Source organism: Protopterus annectens, chromosome 2.part0 (assembly GCF_019279795.1).
Source record: "Protopterus annectens isolate FY-2018-M chromosome 2.part0, PAN1.0, whole genome shotgun sequence".
Taxonomy (NCBI): Eukaryota; Metazoa; Chordata; order Ceratodontiformes; family Protopteridae; genus Protopterus; species Protopterus annectens.
Window position 1 is genome coordinate 856,568,042 of NC_056728.1, and position 21,844 is coordinate 856,589,885.

At 38.6% G+C, this 21,844-nt stretch overlaps 1 protein-coding gene across 1 annotated transcript in view; it reads right to left on the minus strand.

Moving 5' to 3' along the window:
• Positions 1 to 21,844, minus strand: part of IDUA (alpha-L-iduronidase) — a 700,883-nt gene that overhangs the window by 528,006 nt on the left and 151,033 nt on the right. The gene's annotated exons all lie outside the window — the stretch shown is intronic.

The following is a 21,844-nucleotide window of genomic DNA, read 5'->3' on the forward strand; positions in this document are numbered from 1 at the left end:
AGGCATACTGTTTTTCCATGATACTTTGAGTAATGGAATGTGGACTTAAATTGCTTTAGAATTTGATTGTGTGGCCAACATTTTTTGGGGTACTTTTTTTTTCTTTTTAAAGCTAATGGTTTAGATTCTCTACCAGTTTGAGCTTACAGACTATGCCTATCCCTATGTCTCTTCAATAAGCCTTACAAGTGTCATCTTCTGTATAAGCATACTGTAGCTCTTTGCAGTCTAAAGCTTCACCTAGAGCACACTGAGGATTCTAAGAGGCTGAAACATGAAATACTCTAATCCTCAGTTATGAAGACTGAAGTCACTGAAGGTAGAAAATAAAAAGTTATGTACTGACCATAACGTTCCATCTGTGTTGCCCATTTTCATTCTTCCTCAACAGTTGGTTTCGGATCCAATACTTGGATCTCACTCGGCCACCTCTTCCAGATCATATAGGATTCTTTAACTCTTGAGTTCCTTCCTTTACCCATAATGCCCCACTAACCTAATATACCTCAGATCTAATTTGCTGCTTATATGGCTAACAGAATAGTGGAGACTCAGAAAAGAATGGAAGCTGCAGCTCAAACAAAGAACAGAGGTTCCTACAATACTTTTCGATCTCTCCAAAAATAAAATAAGAAGGGGGTAGGTCGGTGGGAAGTTGAGGAAGAATGAAAATGGACAACACAGATGGAATGTTATTGTGAGTGCATAACGTTTTCATCTGATGTTGCCATTTTCATTCATTCCTCAACTGTTGGGACAGAGCCCCCAGTTACCTAAATCCTGGGAGGACTCTGAAGAAGGATATTCCAGAGCACTCTTGAGACAAAGATTGCTCTTCCTCTAGAGAGCAGATCCAGTTTGCAATGAGTGATAAAGGTATGAGGATTAGCTGAAGTTGCAGCTGCACAAAAATCATCCAAAGACGTTCAAGACAAAAAGGCTGATGACGTTGCCATAGACCTCATGAAATGAGCTCCAGGTGTTTTGGTAAAGGTAAACCCTCACTTTAACAAACAAAGGTAATACAATCAGTTAACCATTTGGACAAAAAAATGCCTTTAGATATTGGTTTGCCTAGATTGGAATCACAAAAGGAAACAATCTTTCATACTTTCTTAAATCCTTAGTTCCGTGAAGGTAGAAACACATTTGTCTGTGCACATCCAATAAATGTAATACATATCTTTGTTTGAGAAATTTGGAAAGAAAATGGGAGATTAATGGCTTGATTAATATTAAACTTGGAGACTACCTTGATTAAAATTATTAATCAGTCTGTAATAATACCCTATCCTTGTATAAAACTAAATAAAAAGGTTTAGAAGACAAAGCTTGGAGTTCAGATGGTCTTCTGGCAGATGTAATAGCAACTAAGACGATAGTCTTCCAAGTCAAAAATTTTAGGTCAGAGTTAACCAAAGGTTCAAAGGGAAGCTGAGTAAAGGCCTGAAGCACAATATTTAAATCCCAAGGTGGGAGAAAATCTTTTAATGGGGGTCTAAGTAAAAAAAAATCCTCTTAAAAAGCTTTGCAAAGTTTAGAGGAAGCTAAGGTAGAATTATTTACTCTCAGATGAAAGTTGGAAAAGGCTGTTAATTGGACTTTAATAGTTGTGAAACTAGCACCTTCATTGAAAACTGTGGCTAAAAAGTCAAGGACATTTGAAATCGGTGCTGAAAAGGGGTCTAAGTTTTTGCTTAGGGACCAAAGAACAAATCTTTTCCATTTACTCTTGTAAATCTTTCTGGTGGAAGTTTTATGGGAAGATAGTAAAATGTGATGGACTGGAGAGGAGAGCCTGGGCTGTCTAGCAATCAGTTGAACTGGAGAAACCATGTAGTCAACTTGAGGCCTATTATGTCTGGGTGAGTCATGCCTGTTGGATGAGGCAGGAGGTCTGGAGTTGGATCCAGAATCCAGGGTGAATGTAGAAGATGAGGCCAAAGGAAGGGAAACGAAATCTGATGAGGCCAGTAAGGAGCAATGAGGATAAGTGTGCTCTTCAATTGCGATGTTTTCTGAAGAAATTTGGGAATGAGGGGTAACGGGGAATAAACATAAAAAAAGAGACCTGAGGACCAAAAGTAAAGCAGAGCATCTCTCGGTGACTCCCTTGGCAGGGGATCATGGCAAAGAACCTGTTGCATTTGTTATTGAGAGGAGAGGCAAAAAGATGCAGCATGGACGGCCCCACTGGCAGAAAATTATTTCCACCACTATGACATTGAGGGACCACTCATGAGGCATTAAAAAGGACCTGCTTAACTTCTCTGCAATCATGTTGGATTTCCTCGGGACGTGCATTGCTATTAGAAAGTGATTGGAAGAAATTATCACTGCCAAACTCTCATAGCTTCTCGATAAAGAGAGTAAGATCTGGTTCTCCCTTGTTTGTTGATGTACCAGACTACTGACATATTGTCAGTTTAAATCACAATATTCCCAACTGGAGTAGTATCTTGAAAGGCCTGCAATGCTAAGAGGACAGCTATCATTTCCAGTATACTGATATGTGTCTTGGCCTCCTCGGTGGACCATGTGCCTTGGACTGTCCTTCCCAAGAAATGCCCCCCCCCCCCACTCAAGCTGAGAAGCATCCATGGTCACTGTGATCCTGGGTTGAGGGAGAAGAAAAGGATGGCCTTTGTGGAGATGATTGGAGTGGATCCAACATAGAAGGTAATTCTTTCATGCTTGAGTGATTTTGACTGGCATGGATAATGGATGTTGGAAAATGGACCATTGAGTAACCAGGGTCCATTGAAGGATTCTGATATCGTACCTGGTCAGTAGTACCAGGTTGACTACCATTACCATGGAACCAAGGCTTGAAGTATCAGTTTAGAATTCTTCCCTTCTGGCCAGACTATCATCTTGACCTGGTTCTGTATCTGAGAAAGAGGAAGAGATGCTATTTGAGTGACTGTATTCAGATGAAAACCAAAAAATTTCAGACTCTGAATCAGTGTGAGTTGAGGTTTGTTGTAATTGACTGATTTATATTCCCATATGATAGCACAACTGGAGCAAGTAGTTCCTTGTTTGAATCAGTTGATGCCTGGTTGGATCAATTAAGAGCCAGTTGTCTAGATAAGGAAACACTGAGAAACCAAGTAGTCTCAAGGGAGCTGCTACAACTGCCATGCACTTGGTGAACACCCTGGGGGCTGTGGTGAGACCAAAGGGCAGTGCTCTGAACTGGTAATGACCGTCTCCCAGCCAGAAGGGTAGGTATCTTCTGCAGCACCTGTTCATTTTGATATGACAGTATGCATCCCAAAGGTCTATTGAGCACATCCAGTCATCCATGCCTCAAGTCCTCTGTCTTTTTTGGCACCAAGAAGAATCTTGAGTAAGTTCCAGACCTTCTCTAGTCTGGGGTGACCTCTTGGATGACTCTTTTTTTCTAGCAGCTTTTTTATTTCTAAAGAAGCTGCTTCCCTCTGACTGAGTGAAACATTGGGGATTTTCTCTGGAATTGCTGGAGGGGGCTGGGAAAATGGTATAAATGTAACCTCTGCATATTATCTCTGCACACATGAATCTTTTGTGATATTTAGCCAGGCGTCTAGTACAGGGATAGATGACCCTCGACTGCCTCCGGATACGGAGTGTCAGGCCTCCATTCAGGAGCACTGGTAGAATCTGTCTGAGAAAGACTCTCTAGATCCCTGGTTATACAGACCACATCTGCCACATGGACAGCGTCTTCCATTTGAGTTCTCCTCTGCCTCTGGGGGAACTATCTCCAAGTGAATCCTGGAAAGGATGCTGGGATTTCTTAAACCACATCTTTCTACCACCTCTCTGGTTTCTACAGAAAGACCTTTGAAGAGTATAAAAATGTACACCTACAGCAGACAAGCTCTTGCCTTCTTGTTCACACCTGGAGAGTGGGTCTTTCACCTTGGAAAAAGCAAAGTTCCATCAAAGGGTGTATTTACAAAAGAAGATATAAATGATTCTGCAAGGTCACACAAGTGCATCTAGGCATCTCTCCTAATGGAAATGCATGAACCCACTTCCTGTGAAGTACCTTCCACAGCATGTGAGATTAACCTCATAGGCAAATTAGATATCAGTTGAAGGGTAGGCAGCTGCAAGGAAATTATATTCCCTTCCTTAAAGGGCATGGACCCTGAAAGAGAAATGGTAAGCTCCTTGATCAAATCTCTCTGAAGTCTACTAAAGTGTGCCAAATAATTCAGTGACCTAACAATGAAGGTCGCTGAAGCATTGACATACATCCCAAACCTGTCTAGCACCCTAGATTCCCTGTTGGGAGGAGGGGGTGGACATAGAAACTCTGTTCCACCATTTCCTTTCTTATGGCTGCCACAACAAGCATGGCATCAACCAACACTCCTTTACTCCAGTGTAAATGGTCTTTTGGAGGTGCAAGGCTAAAATCTGGTTTCTTAGGAACTGGCTTAATGCTGTCCAGTTCCTTCCACGCCCACTGCAAGAGCAGGTCTACAAGCTCATCAGCCAGGGTAGTCACTAAGGTAACAGAATGCTCAGACTTGAAAGCCTCCAGAAACACTGATTCCTCTGGGGAGAGTTATCGGGAGACCAACCACCTCTTTGTTTAAGGAGTTCCAAGATGTCTCCAAAAGAGACATCATTAGGTGGTGATCTGGGAAACCCTTCCCCTCATCAAAATCAGTGTCCTCAGTGAGAGACTCCTGTGGGGAGTCTAACTGCCGCCTCCCTTCTGAGGGACCTCCTCGGTGGAATGCTCCAGGGAAGTATCAGAAGAGATAATAATACCCTGATGGGTGGACTGCAGACTAGCTCAGACTGCCTGTCCCAGTGAAAGGAATGATCGAGACACAGGATGGAAAACAGAATGATATAAAGATGTCTGATCTGAAGAGGATAAAGTCATCTGTTCTCTAGGCATAGAGAAGATTCTCTGCACTACCTCAAAAAGTGGATCATCTAGGAGAAACAGAAACGGATGGATCCCCGTTGGCACTGACTTGATGAGGGAGTCGGAACTGAACTATCTAATGCTGACGCTCTGAGGGGAAGAGATGACTTTGAAAGCTTCAGAGTTGACTCCAACACCCTGGAGCCAGTGCAGAAGCTTCATCTCCGAGAGTCCTCTGGTTCTGAGGTACCGGTCAACTCAGAGAAACCACTGGAGTCAAAGAAGCAATGATCTTAAAATCTTAAGAAGATGCCGCCAAGGATTTAGGATCCAATGGCTCCGAAACCAAAGGACGGATAGGGGAAGAAGAAATCATGGCATTGGAAAGGTGCTATAAAAAGTACAAGAAGGGGAAAGAAAAGACTACCAACAATTATATCTAGAAGTATTCAAGGAGTAGGAGAAAAGGTTGTTAGGGGGGAAAAAGAATGTAATGGTAAAAAGGGTACAAGGGAAGTACATGGATGAAAGAGAATAAAATATAAATATGTAACAAGAAAATTAATGAAATTAAACTCATTTAAAGCAAAAAACAGTGACTATATACATTCTAATGCTCCAGAGCTCTGTTCACAATGGCAGCAAATGAGATCTGAGGTATGTTAGGTTGGTGGGTCATTATGGGTGAAGGAAGGAGCTCGACAGTTCAAAAACCCTACGATCTGGAAGAAGCGGCCTCGTCGGATCTGAATATTTTATCCAAACCCAACAACTGAGGAATGAATGAAAATGACAACATCAGATTACTGCTTAAATCTGAATCGCTCAATCAATTCATGAATATGTAAAACTTTCCAATAAAACTTTGTATTACTGCATATGTAGAGTCATAAGCTTTTGAATATGGTTATAGGGCCAGTATACTTAGCACTTTTTCAAAACTACTGCTTTGATTTTTTACATTTTTTTTTACTTAAAGACCACCCTCATTTGATTATCAAAAGTCACTGTTGTACAAGCATATGCTCCTCTCCCCATGGCAAGATGCACCTATGACAATATGGGAATTCTAAGTTAGATGAAAGTGTGCCTTCATGATCTTTAAAGACTGCATTAACAGTCAGATATTCTGCTGCTTACAGCTCAATAATTCAGAATCATTTTTACACATGCTTGTATATAAAATGATGGTTTTCATTATGAAATAAGTAGTTATGTTTACAATTTGTTAATATGACGATTGGCATGAACCAATTTGTGGTAGCCTGCTTTGCAAGGTTACTGCATAGTGTCTCTCCTTTTACTCTCACGTTTTCACATATATTTACTTTGCAGTCATGCTAAACAGAGTAGCATAAAACATCTCCACAGAGGAAAACAGGCATCAGTAAATAACATGCATTTTTGCTGCTTAAATCTAATGTGTATGCCCTGCAAAAGAAATCTTATCACCGCAGGTACCTTTAAAAAAAGATGAACAAAGCCAGTCACTGGTACAATACTACTTTCTCCATATAATAAAGGTAAGAAGCTATGTTATCTTCACTGGTTCATTTGTCAAACTTATGACCTACTGGTCTTCATGAAGCCTGACTGTTGTTAAGTAACCAATGTTGATATTTTCCACTTCCAGTGTATCTCTCAAGATTTCTGAAGGAAGTTAAATGACTTGTATGCAAATGAAGAGCTTATTCTATAATCATAGATGTAATGCATTTATTACATTAAGATTTTGATTTGGCAGTCTGCCATTAGCTCTGTTGGTAATATATTCCAAGCACAGACATCTAACAACTAAATAAGAGGAAAAATGCACATCCTGAAGCTATTCTGAATAGTTAAATTTCTCCAGCATTACAATTTTTATAGTAAGAAAATGTACCTTTAGCAGTTATTTCAAATGGCTTGTTTAAAAGCTACAAAATTCAGCTTTGGATTCAATAATTGGTTGTATCAGGGATGTGTGAATTGCTACACTGAATTCCATAAAGCAACTAAATATGTTCATAGGTTTGTACTAGGCTATCGGCCCTCGGATACAAGCCTAGCCACAGCAATTCCCTGGCTATTTCTTCCCATAATATTTACTTCCCTGGTCCCCTGTCTAGCAGGGTAACTGACGTGATCCCCGGGGTGAATTTCCTATCTCCCATCCAATCATCAAGATTCCTTTTGAAGAGGACCAAAGAGGCGCTCAGCTTGACATGTATGTGCAGTCTATTCCAGAGTATGGGGAGTCACTGGGTCAAGAACCTATCCCCCCAGCATGTTTTGTTCATTGTGATCACCAGGTTTAGATCCCTGGAGCATGTGGCTCTGAGGGATTGGGATTTCTTTAAGTGTAGCATGTCCATCAGCTCTGGGTTTGACATGGCCTTGTATGTTAAGCAGAGATCGCCTCTAAGTAGACGATATGCGACAGAGTATAGCTGGAGATTTTTTAGACGGTCAGTATAGGGGATCTGTTTTAGGCTTTAGTTTTGTGATTCTTTTAGTGAGTGAGGTCTAAGCCGCAGTGGTGCAGCGGTAGCATTGTTGCCTCACAGCAAGCGGTTCTCCTGTTCAATTCTTGGCTGGAGCGCCTTCTGTGTGGAGTCTGCATGTCCTCCCCGCGGTTAAGTGGCATTCGAAAGACATGCGTGAATGGGTGTGCCTTCGTTGAAGGTTGGGCATCGGGCTGGCACCTTGGCACCATAAAAATCGACTGCCAATCATTAGCAGACCGGAGTTCCACTGTGGCAAACTCTAACCGGGAAAAGCTGAAAGAAGAAGAAGAATTCTTTTAGTGAGGTATTTCTGCGGCCTTTCCAGTTGTTGCAGATGTCTTGTGAGGTACATACCAAATGGGGCTCTTGTACTCTATAATGGGTCTAATGAGGGATGAGTACAGTGGGACAATGACCTCCTTTTTTCTGAATGAAAAGCCCTTATTGATGAGGTGTGCCACATAGAAGGATTTCCTGACTGTTGTGGTGATGTGGTTATCGAAGGTGAGACCACTGCCACCTTGTGTCCTTAAGTCCCTTATCACACTTTTGGAGTTTAATGTACTGCCACTTATGTGGTAATTCATGGGTATATTGTTTTTCCCAAAGGGAATAACTATACATTTCTTGGCATTAAGCTTGAGCCCATGGCTCTGGCACCAAGCATCTGTTTCTGTAAGGCCCTTTTGTGGAATATTTAGATCATTTGGGGATTCAATAATGGCTCCCAGTTTGCAGTCATCTGCGAACTTTGTTAGCCAGAGTCCCTTAGTGCTGGCCTGTACTTCAGAGAAGTAGATGCCAAACAAGAGTGGTCTCAGGACTGAACCCTGAGGTACTCCACTTGTCACTTGTCTGGAGCTGGATTTTGAGTCGGCTACTTTTACAGTGTGGATTCTCTCAGTAAGCCAGTTGGCAACCCATCGAGTGATGTAGGGATTAATGCCCAGTTTAGTAAGTTTATTTATGATTTCAGAGTGGGAGATGGTGTCGAAGGCTTTGGCGAGGTCCAGATAGGCTGTGTGGACCACCTTGCCCTCATCCACGGCTCTGAAGACTGATCTGAAGAAGTTAATCAGGTTGAAGAGACAAGATCAGCCCTTTACGAAACCAAACTGGGTGGGGTCCAGTGTTTGAAGGTTGCCAATGTCTTTTTTTATAAGTTCCATGATAATGCGTTCCATGGCTTTGCAGATCAGGCTCATCAGACTAATGGGAAGATAGTTGCTAGGATCCTAAGTGGATCCCCCTTTGTGGAGTGGGATACCTGTAGCTGTGCGCCACTCACTGGGCTCGAATACTGAGGTGAGGCTATGATTAAACATGACACTTAGGTGAGGTGCCAGTTCATTTTGTAATTCACGTAGTACACAGCCCGGGATGTCGTCTGGTTCCCATGGATGCTGTATTCTTAGCTTTGGCAAGTGTGTTTTTTACCTCTGTGGCCATGATTACCAGAATTCGGCAATCATTTGGTATTGAGATGGGCCCTTTAGGGGGTGAGAGGGGGGTGAAGTTGGCACTAAATCAATCTGCCAGGATATTGGCAATATCCTTGGGATCAGTATATTTAATGTCATTCTGTTGTAGCTCAGAGCAGATCTGAGCATTGCTGTTTAGATTCTTGACATAACTATAGAATGCCTTGTGGTTGTCCTTGGAATCTTTGGCAATTTTATTTTCGTAACTAGCTTTGGAGGATTTTACGAGGGATCTCAGCTACTTACTGAGGCTGGTAAGGGAGTATTTTGCATCCTGGGATTTTCCTCTTTTCTGCAACTGTTTCTTCCTTCTGTTGTATAGTTTGTTTATGGCAGGGGACCACCAGATTGGCTTCCTTTTTTTGGAGGAGAGCATCTTGGTTCTATTTAGAATGGCACAATTCATGCACAAGTGGATGTGCTCATACAGTGCCTTAGTGTAGGATTCAGCAGTCGAACTTTCAGTTCCCGTGGATGTCATGAAGTTTGTCACTTCTGACTTGAGTAGCATGAATTTGGCTTTGGAGAAGCTTTTTATGGAGGTTTCCCTACTGGGAGGTGGGGGTAGGATGTGGAGGTCAAGGGTGATTAGCTTATGGCCAGACTTGACCAACGAAGGGGTGACCACTGGTGTGGAGCATCGATCTCCCATGTTGGTAATGACAGGGTCTAGGATATCTGAGCCCCTGGTGGGACTATGGATTAGTTATTCCAGGGCGTTGGAATTTATGAATTCCAAGAACCATTGGGCAAAGGTGTTGGTGCCAGAGTAGTTTTCCCAATTAATGGCAGGGTAGTTGAAATCACCCAGTATTAGGGTGTTTGGTTGTATCCTAATATTTTCTAGTATGTTTAGAAAGGTGTAGTGAGAATCTTGGGGCATGGTGGGGGATCTGTAGCAAGCTACAATTTGGATTGCAGTCTTACCTTGTGTTAGTTGCACCTGTAGAATTTTAGATGCAATGTGTTGGGCAACTAGCCTGGAGGTGTGAATATCCTTGGTGAATATGGACACTCCTCCGTCTTTAGTGTTTCGGTCCTGGTTTGGTGGCCGAAAAGTGTGGTAAGAGTTGTAGCCTAGTATTGCAGGGGTGCTCTCTAGAGCCTTGAACCAGGTCTCAGTTACTGCACAGATATCGATGTTCTCCATTTTTAGGAGTGCCTCGAGAGAGTGCATTTTGAGGTTTAGACTTCTAGCATTGAGTAGCATTACCTTCAGATTTTGCATGCATGCATCTGTTACGGTGGTGGTTTTGTCCTTTGAACCTTGCCTAAAAAAGGCACTATAGGGGTGGCAAGAGCTTTAGTCAGTAACCTGAATCCCAGGGGCGACAGGTGCAGATCATCTCTGGCAAAGCATTGTGGTTTGTCGATCATGTCATCCCAGGCAGATACTGGACCCCCTTTGAATGACACCAAAAACTTAGCCAATTGTTGAAGTTAATCATTCTGTCCATATAATGTGGTATCATTCTGGGTGAAGGCAGGATGCTACTCAGGGCTAGGGTCATACCTGCCTGGGCCACATGATCTGAAAGCTCTTCCATGTCTCTTTTCATGTAGTCCAGGGAGGTACGTCTCAAGTCATTCACTCCAACATGGACAATGACAGAGTCATATTTGTACTTGTGGAGTGACTTGAGTGCATGTGCGATGTGGCAGATCCTGGAACCCGACAGGCAGCTGACTGTAATTTTCTCCTTGTTCAGCCTGGTGAGTGGGACATCAGTGTGCCTTACTATAGAGTCACCTATGACTAAAGTGTTGGGTACGTTGTCTTGCCTTAGGGACTGTTGTTGGGTGGCACACTGGTGTTGTGTGATATGTGACACTTTGGTTGTGACTGGTGTTCGTTTACATTTCAGCTTCGGAGGTCCTTGTTGCTTGGACAGGTTAATGTTAAAGACCTCCACATAAGTGGGTTTAGTGTTACTATGTGTGGATGTTGATGGTGTGAGTTCTCAAGGGCTATGTGTTGCTTGAGGTGTAGTGCAGGTGTTAACCTTCTCCTCCTGACTGTCTAGCACAATCTTGGGTGGAGGGAGCTTTGCTTCCAGTTTGGCTATGTAAGTGCATCTCTCACAGGTTGTAGTGTTGGGTGGTAGGAGGAGAAGGTTGTCTGTGTACATGAGGCAATTGCTGCATTGCCCCAGTATGCCCAGATTCACCAGGTGGACAGAAGAAATCACTGGAAGCTGACCCTTGGACATGCCTGGTTCAGTGTTTCTTTTGTAAAGTACAAGAGCTGTTTTCCCTTACCTTGGCAGGGTACTTTGTAATTATAAGCTGTTTAGTGCCTGTGATTAATTTCTCCTTATTAACAAGGAGAGATGAGTGCATGTATCAGTTTAAGGCTTCCTAGTGCTTTCCAAAAGGTTTTAGAGTAAGTGCTAGTCACAGGGATTCATATTTTAGTGCTACTACTGAGAAACCAGCTAGTTCTAAGGGAAAGTTTGAAGAGCAGACTTACAATTTAAATAAATAAATAGGCTATAAATACGCTTTTCTGACTTTGGTAATATACACAATAATCTATTTACAGTGCTACACTTCCTAATATTAAGAATGAAGTCATTTCTACTCCATGACTATGTATTTATTTTTGACTGTCTTACATAACTTCTGTAACTTTTACTGAGGTAATGTTATTCAATATGCACTCAGCACCCACAGCAAACTTCCTATTTTCATAACCATGAAAAGTCTGAAGAGAAATCCCTAGTATAAGCCAGGGCAAGATACCACTTTTAACCCCCTTCAGGATGGGCAGCTAAATCCAGCTTTTTTTGCATGATTTTCTTTTATTGCTCTACCCTATAAAACACATATGAACTGCTGCTATTTAGTATATTTGTCAATTATTCCCTTATGCAAAATGCTGCTGAATGCTTTAACTAAATCAAAATATTTTTGATTCAGGAATTCACTATTAATTGCTGCCATTAGCACTTCAAATAATGTTACAAGGTTGATACAAGAGGGTTTTGTTTAAAGCTACACTGGTACATTGTACAGGTTGCATCGTTGCTCTTCATGATTTTATGCAAAATACTGATCAAGCTGATGGGTATATAACTGTTTGGGTCTTGAAAGTCCTACCTCAAACGAAACATTATAATCACACATCTAATCACGCAGATTAGTTTTAAAGGTTGCAGGGAAGTGCTCTGCTTTACACTTAAAGGGACATATTCCAGGAGCAAGGGATATGTTGGGTGAGGCATCTGTCATGTTCGTTTGTACTGTTAATGTGACAACATAGGTTTATGTGTTTAACTGTTTGCTTTACCACTGGCTTAGTTAAGAAAGAGTTCAAACAGAGAATCCCCCCCAAAAAAAAATTTGGAAAGATCAGTAGATTTTTATGACTATGGCATTTTTCTGAAAATTAAATAATATCTTTCTGTTGTACAATTGTTATTCTTCTAATAATTTGCTATTGTTAATTTTATCTGTGTAATTAAATCCCAATGATATAAATTCACAAATGAAGAAGTTAATATAGAACAGCAAGATGATGTAGTCAGAGCAGATATACCTAAGTCATTCTGTAAATACCCCAGTCTAATTAATTTATGGGCTAGCTCCATGGAATATAGGATGGAGTTATAACTATGACCCACTCAGACTGGCTTCAGTAAGCACCAAGGGCACTGGGGGAGATGGCGAGTGAAGCGGAGTAATGAAAGGGCTACTACCTTCATTTTTTATTTTAATAATATTTTATAGGATCATAAGCACTTACAAGGCTACTGATCTCTGAGGATCTTTCAAAACTTAGCCATACACTAACATGAAGATTTTAGACTTTATAATTTAAATATGAATAGTCCAGAGACACGCAGAATGCTTAAATTTGTCCCCATTAATGAGGGACAAGGGTGCTAAACCAGGGGTGAATTTGAGGTTGGCCATCCATTCGTTCATATTACATTTGAATAGTGTTAGAGAAGTACTTTGACTTGTGTAGGAAGGAAGACTTTCAAAGATGTGGTGTTCTCTGTGATAAGTATCTGTCCCCCAACATGTTCTATTTATGTTGCAAAAGAGACTGAGTTCTCTTGAGTGGGTGCTTATGCCCCCACTTGACCTGCAAATGTCCAGTAGGTGTGAAAGGACAGCACATATTGAGGCTCTGTATCAAAGCAGACACCTCCCCTCAGTATCCTGTATGACACAGAGAAGAAGAAGGAGACTTTGAGATGGTCCACACAGTTTTTATGATTTAAGCCCTTGATTTCCTTAGTAAGAAAGAAATGTGGGCATTCAAGTTTTGTCAAATGTTTAGACAAGTACATACTGAAGGGGGGTCATTATAGTCAATGACTGGTCTGATGAGTGCATAATACACTGGAATGATCACATCCTTGGACCTGGACACCATATCCTTAGTAATGAGATGTGCAATGAAAATAGCTTTCTTATAATAATGGATATGTGGTGATCAAAGGGCAGTTCATTGTCTACATAGATTCTCAGGTCTCTAACTAGTGCATCAGTTTTCAGGGGTATGTTATCAATGTGATAGTCAGAAGGGTGCTCTTGCTTGTTGAAGGATACTATAATACATTTCTTGGCACTTAGTTTTAGTCCATGGTTTTGACAGCAGCTATTGGTTTGGGGATGAACCTCTTGGAGGATCTTGGTCACTTCTGGGGAGTCTGGGATGGCAACAAGTTTACAGTCATCTCCAAACTTAGTCAGCCACACACCTTTTATATTAGCTTTGACCTCCGACAAAGTAAAAGCCAAGGAGGTGTGGTCCAAGGACTGAACCCTGGGGTATACCACTAGTGGCAGGTCTTTTGGAGGAGGTACAGCAGCCCACCCAAACCCCCTGAGCTCTATAGTGTGTCAACTTGCTATCCAGTGAGTTACATAAGAGTTATCATTTACATAGGATAATTTATCTACAATACCTTAGTGTGGGATGGTGTCAAACACTTTTGTGAGGTCCTGATATGTGTTGATTTGTGCTCATCCATTGCTTCAGTGATGTTCTTAAAGAAGTCAAATAGGTTAAGTAGGCAGGATCTGCCCCTGACAAATCCAAACAAACTTACTTGGGTCAACAGTCTGTAGCTTACCTACATTCTCATTTATTAATTCAATAATGATCCTTTACATAGTCTTACAGATGATATTCCACATTTTCAGGCAGAGGAAACAAGAAATATAAAACATATAAGAACATAAACTAATAAAGATGTACAAGCTATTTACACCATTTACAAATAGTAAATGCTTATGCACATCTGGCACGACAATGAACATTTTTCCAATTCCTCCACTTGAACCTAGACAAAGAAATATAGTACATAATAATAAGAGTAATAATAATAATATTGTAACAACTATAAAAATAAAGGCTATCAGACCAACAAGTCTAGAACTTTTTTCCAGCATATTAATAAACTGTCTTTTGTTTGGGAGACTGTGTCAAGAATTTACAGACTTCAATATCCATACATATGGGGACATGATAAAATGACGTATTTAGGAGTATGGATTAAAAGTGACTCTTGTGTGGTAGCTAACGATATATGGGAAGAGACTAAACAAATGATAACACAAAAACTGAGAAAATTGAAGCTCTGTTATATGGATATCAATAGTAACATACAAGCAGTTAAAATGTTTTTGGTCCCTTTAGTCTTATACACAGGTCAGGAATAGTTTTTTCAACCAGAGGAAAAGTTGTGGACAGCAACTAATAAAGAGCTGAAGGATTTTATCTGGAAGGGGAAGATGGCAGGAATCAAGTGGTATGAGCTTATTCTTCCAATAGAACAAAGAGATGATGATGAAATGAGGGGAAGCTCAAGAAACAAGGAGGGACTGGGATTTTGCATGCAGACCTTTACGGAGATTAACAATAATCATACAGAATATTATATTCATAAAGTAGCAGAAAGTATTTAAGAACTAAGCCAACACGGGAGTGGCGAAAGGAGATTCTGCCAAAAGGCATGACTGCAAGTAGGGATACAGACAACAGGTAAGAGGGGGCTGGAATTTATTGGAGGAAAGTGGCAAAGGAACCAAGTTATTGGGAGTAAATAACTAGAGAGGGAAGGTAATAGAATGGGAAGATGCCAATAACTTATTAGACTGCAGGTTAACGATTGCCTTCCCTATTAAGGATTGATATCAGAGTATAGACAAACAGAAAGAAAAGGGGGCCTAAACGAAAGACCAGCACTGGTATAGTTTTTAGTAGAATCTAGAACAGAAGTTGCCATTAAGAAAGGACTGATTAGTAGAGCATAAAGAATATTGCAGAATAACTATAAGAATCAATCAGAGGAGATTAGAAAGGATTGGGAAGAGAAACTGCATACACAATTCACAAAGAAACAATGAAGGAATATATGTATCTCTCCCAAATATGCAACAAAGTCCAGAATATTTAGGATCTTTTCTTTACTTGGAAGTGTTTACATAGGTATTTTTATACCCCAAGTAGACGCCAAAGAATTTTTCCTCAGGTAGACAGCAAATGTTTGAGGTGTGATGGTGCAGAAAGAGGTAACTGGGAACAAATTTTCTGGAAGCGTAATGAGTTGGTAGACTTTAAAGATTCCCTGCAGACTGCTCTATCAGAGATGCTGGATGAGCAAATTGGTGTAACTAAGGAAATTATTTCTTTGACCTATGATACAGATTCAGAATTGCCTAGACACAGTAAGGTCTTGCTGAGTCTAATTTTGATGTCTGCAAAAAAAAAAAGCAGTTAATAGAAAATAGAAATCAAAGTCTAAACCAACTTTATTAGAAATATCAAAGATAGTAACAGAGGTAAACAACTGGGAATTGGATCTTTAGAAAAGGTTAGGAACATATTTTATAGGAAAAAATAGAAGTGTGGGATGAATACATGCAGAGGAGGAAAAAGGTTTAAAAGAAGGCAGGAAATGAATGAGCTATGTAATGCCTGACTGACAATGACTGGATATTATAATGATGTATAATGTTTGCTGCTACAGTTGTCTCGGCATGGTTCATAATGTCCAATATTTTTAACTGAAAAAAAAAAAAAGAATTTACAGGCTTCAATTTGCTCTATGGTTAAATTTCTAAACTTTGCCCAGTTGTAGTCTAATTGTTGGTAATATGAATTTTATGAGCATGAAGGTGGTCATTCACAAGTCAATAGAGTCTAAGTCTCTAAGGGGATATAAAAAATGACAAACTTCCAGGAAATGGTGTTTTCATGACACCCCATAAATTTAACTAGCCATTTAAGAGTAAGACAGAGTTGGCTGGAAAATTTGTAATTGTAAAAAATATAAAACACATTGGTATTACCTACTCTACACGCATTACATGTGGAAAGGGGTCTATATCGAAATATCAACAGACCACTTTAGTGAATGGCACAAAAATAGTATTTCAAAGCATTGAATCAGCTTTTCACCGGAATGCCAGTGAAACAAAAAACAGCTTTTTTGCAGATGGGCAACCCCATCCTCCTGCACATTTATAAAAGCTTAGAGATCACCCCACATCAGGGAAAAATACAACCACACAATCCAAAAAAATGCTCACACTCTGTTGAAAAGCTAGCTCAATGCTTTGAAATTCAATGTATTGTCCATTTGCTAATGTGGCCTGTCGATATTTCAACACTGACCCGTAGAAGGACACCCGGCAGATTTATTTGAGGGTGTCAGATATGCATTATGTAAACCATGAATTTCAGGTAGTATAGCTTCTTGAAAGGGATACATTTTAAGTAAAGTTGCAACATTAATTTATTTTTTCAATGTCTTCAATGGAATGGTCAAGGGATTTTCATTAAAAGAAAAGTTTATAGGAATTTTGGAATTTAAAATTGGAAATTAGTCTGTATGAACTTCAGATTAGTTTATCTGATATTTAAAAAGCCTAGAGTTTTTTTTAGAAACTCTATTTTATGAATAAGTTATGGATTATACTTAAATTTCAAGTAAAGTTAGTGCCAGATTTGATTTATAGCTAACATATAACATTTAGGGAGTTGCATTTTTAGCCTTATCTGCTCAATTAAGTTTGGAGATATTATCAGGAAGTCACCTATTAATTTACACTTAATAAGCAGGAATGCAATTATAACTATCATTTTACCATTTACTTTAATGTCTGGATTAAGGCTGATTGTTAGAAAATGTACAGAATATCCTCTAAATTAGGTTTATTAATTTTTAAGGTAAATATGAGGTTAAGAAATTGCAAATTTTGCATTGCTTAAGAACCTTTACATTTAAGAAGGGAACAGTAGAGGAACTGTAATCATACATATTCAGACTTTTAACAATATTTTACCCACACATAAGCCCAGTGATTTGGTTTAGATGTAAAATTAATTATCATAAAAAGTCTAATTGAGTTTATGATTAGGTAGTATAGCAGGAAATCAGGCAAAATCACTCCTTCATGGTGTGTGGGTACAATGAGTTTACAACATGAAATACATACAGATTTTCGTGAGCAGATAAATTTATTGAGAGTAGACATAACAGTACTAAAAAGTTTAAAACAGATTCTTGATTATAGCAAATTTGTTGAAAAAGAAAAGTTTAGTTTAGTCCATTTATTAATATAATTTTGTATATTAATAAAACTTTTCAGCATATTAGTTTGATACTTTAATGCTTAATCTTGATAAAATGTTATACCAAGGTATTTCAGAGTTGGACTAATTTTTAGCTCTTGTAGATCACTAATGTCTACAAAATTATAACTTTGTTTTAAATGGAATAAAATAGATTGCTGTAAGTTTAGCTTAAATTTGAAAAAAAAATATTGAATGTATATATAGTTTTTACGATTTTAGGGATATCTGAACATAGGCATATAAGATAAATATTACATTGTCCTTAAAAGCCACCAGAGATACCTTTATTTTTAATGGTTGAGGCATATAATATACTTAATCTGTTTAGTATATTTTTTATAAAAGTAATAATAAGAGGGCTTCTATATAAATGGTGAAGGTATATGGGCAGTGGGTAACCTTGTCTAACCCATTTCTTAACAGACATGGGTTTTGAATTAAGTTTAATATATAACTGGGTTGAGGTACTCGTTTATAAAATTTGTACATATTTTATAAAGGAATCAGGAAATTCAATCCTAGGCACAGTTGTGAATAGGAAATTATGGTTTGTTCTTTCAAAAGCCTTTGTTGCATCTATAGCAAGGGCATATAAGTACTTTTTGTAGAGAAGATCAAAGTTTGTAAAGATTACACTGTTACTATATGATCACTAATTTGTCTTTAGTGTGTGAAACTTGATTAAGAAGTTGAAATAAAGGAAGGAAGTACTAGTTTTAGATGATTGGAAAATATCAATGGATATATTTTTAGAACCAGGTTGTTGAGTGTATTAAGTCTATAATTTGCAGAGTCATATAATATAAGTCATTATCATTTTAGGAATAGGGATAGTTCATGATTCATTTAAATACAGGTCTGAAATGCCATTAGATTTAACATTGTTAAACATTTAAGTAAAATTTTAGCAACATTTTTATTAAAACACTGGTAATTCTGGCATAAAGCCATTCGGGCTGGAGGTTCTGCCATTTCTGAAGTGTTTAATGAAGAAATTATTTCTGTTATAACTAATGGGTTTAATCGGGAAGTTTTTATGGTCAGAATTAAGTTTTGGGATGTTCACTTGGCTTAGGTAGCTACGCAAGTCTGAGTTAGAAAACCTTACTATGCTGGTACTGTAAATCTGGGTATATATGGCATTGAAGACCAAGAAAATATGTTCATTTTTTTAAATCACCTTTATTGAATTAACACATGACAAAGACAAATTTACATTTATGAAAAACTAGTCAAACTGTACTAACAAGTTCACATTTGCAAACATTATACTTCAAATATATTACTATATATCATATAACCTAAGCAACATTACAAAAATGATTTAACTCCTACGCTTTCTTTTAAACAAAAAACATCTTTATTAAACTATCAATTACAACACAGGCAATCATACATTTATATAAATGAAAATAAACCACACAGACACAGTCCCAGTTGCATGCATTTTATATCTCAAACCATACTGACACACTCCCTGTTGCAAATATTATGCATCAATTATAATCTACCCAATCATTTTCAAACATTCCATAGTTCATTTAAGTAGTGCCTTCGTTTAAAACTCATTCCTCCCCTGTATATGTTGTTCCCACAATTTCAAAAACAACGGCCAGCACGCAAGAGTGTGGAGAATGAATACAAATTTAATTAGAAGTACACCATAAGGGTAAAGTCAAACACATTACCCTACAATTAATAGTTCAGAGCGATTGAATCCTCACTCTAAGTAAATTGGTATTGCGACCAAATATAGTAACCAAACTAACCAAACAAATATCAGGTGACTTCCTATATTCTTGTTCTTTATATTGTGAATAGACATTGGAAAATATTAATGGCGGATTATACATGGTCTGACATACTTAGTCACAAATGTTTACTCTCCTTTCATAGGGGACAAACATTTGGGTCTCATTTTAGCCATTACAAACAAAGGGCTGAACCTATCAGGCCTAAACAACAGTTGATGATGACTGGTGTACCACTATATGGGTGTGTGCGTTGTGGACATTGCACACATTGGTCTAATGTTGTTAAGCCTAAACAGTTTTCCAAAAATATGTCTACAGTATACTTTTATAAAGTTTTTGGCCAACTGTAGCACTAACTAGATTATTTACTTAGCAACATCTTCCTCACTAGCTTTTTATATTTTGCAAACTTCTCGCCCATTACATTTACGCATCACTGAACACTTTAGTGATGTTAGGAAAAAGAGAGACTCCAATGCCTTATATAAGCCATCATTAAAACATGCCACTGACATTTTAGATTTACTATCATTGATAAAATTCAAGGAGATAGGACAAACAAAACTGGGTGGCATACTATTTTAAATTGTAAATAAAAAAACTGGATTATTAGATTAGGAGGATTGTTTCCCCCTGGACTAAATGAATCACTTTAATTAATTAATGATGTCATGTGGGTGACCGGGATATATATAAATTATTGTGAAACTTATAGTATTTGTTACTTACACTGAGGAAGGCTTTTCAAGCCAAAACCAGTCTGAACTATTAATTGTAGGGTAATGTGCTTGACTTTACCCTTATGGTGTACTGCTAATTAAATTTGTATTTATTATCCACACTCTTGCATGCTGGCTGTTGTTTCTGGAATATGGTTTGACTTTTGGGCCTGTGCACCTGTCGTACCTGTGAGGGTTGTATGATTAAGGAGCTTTCCCCTCAATTCCCATTTTTCCTATGCAGTTTGCGCCTATCCTTTTCTAAAGATCTTAATTCCGGTGGTTTTATCTCTGTTACTATACTCACTACTTCTAATATAGTTGGTTTAGAATTTAATTTCCATTTTCTAGTAATTGCTTTTTTGGAAGCCATCATAATTAGACACAGCAAGGCCTTACCATGTCTAGACAATTCAGATTCTGTATAATTGCTCAGAAAAATCATCTCCCTCATCACACCAATCTGCCTACCCAGCATCTCTGACAGTGCATCTTGCAGGGAATCCTTAAAGTCCACCAACTCACAGCACTTCCAGAAAATATGTCCCCAATTACCTTTTTCTTCCCATCACACCTCCAACATTTGCTGTCTACCTCAGGAAAAAATCTCTGGAGCCTACTTGGGGTATAAAAATATCTATGTAAACATTTCCAAGCAAGGATTCTAAATCTTCTAGATTTTGTTGCATGTTTGGGACATATACATATATCCTAACATTGTTTCTTTGTGAATTGTTTGCAAACTCTCTCTTCCCAATCATTTCTAACCTCCTCTGATTGATTCTTATAATTATCATGCAATATTTTATATGTTCTACTAATTATTCCCTTTTTAATGGGTGCTTCGGTTCTAGATTCTACTAAAAACTCTACCAGTGTTGATCTTTCATTTAGGACATCCCTATTTCTTTGCTTTAGCGTATACTCTGATATCAATCTTTGATAGGGAAGGCAATTTCTACTCTGCACTCCAAATAAATTCTTGACGTCTTCCCATTCTATCAGCTTCCCTTCTTTAGTTATTTGCTCCAAAAACCTTGGTTCCTTTGCCAGTTTTCTCTGATAAATTCCAGCCCCATCTTGCCTATTGTCTCTATCCCTAATTGCAGTGATCCCTCTCAGCAGAATCTCCTTTCTCCACTCCCATCTTGCTTAGTTTTTAAGATATTTTATGCTACTTCATGGATATAACATTTTGTATGATTATTGTTATTCTCCTTAAAGGCCTGCCTCCAAAATCCCAGTCTCTCCTTGTTTCTTGAGCTTCCCCCCTGTTTCAGCAACATCCCTCTTCACTTTGAATTATCATTTTCTGTTTGTGCTATATACAGGAGCTTTAACTGTGTAGCTCTGAAAATCCCCTGCAAATCGGGTAATCCCAATCCGCTCTGTTCTACTGGAAGAATCAGCTTAGCCCACTTGACTCTTGCCATCTTCCCCTCCCAGATAAAGTCCTTCACCTCGTTATTAATTGCCATCCACATCTTCTCCTATGGCTGATAAAAATACACCTGACCTGTGCATAAGACTAATGGGACTAAAAACATTTTAACTGCTTGTATCTTACTATCCATATCCATATAACAAAGCTTCCATTTTCTCAGTTTTTGTATTATCTTTTTTTTAGTCTCTTCCCACATATCCTTAGCTACCACACTAGAATAATTTTTAATCCATACTCCTAAATGCTTCATTTCATCATGTCCCCATAAATATGAATATTGCTGAACCAATTCATATGTGGGTAAATAATTTACTGTTATAGCCTTTGATTTAGTAATTTTGTATCCCAAAAATATGTGAAACTACCTCAAAATGTTCCACAACACTGTAATGTCTCTTTCTGGTTTTGTCAGGTATAAAATATAATCATCTGCCATTACAGCCAGCGTTTGACTACCATATCAATTATATCTTGAATTTTTGAATCTCTTA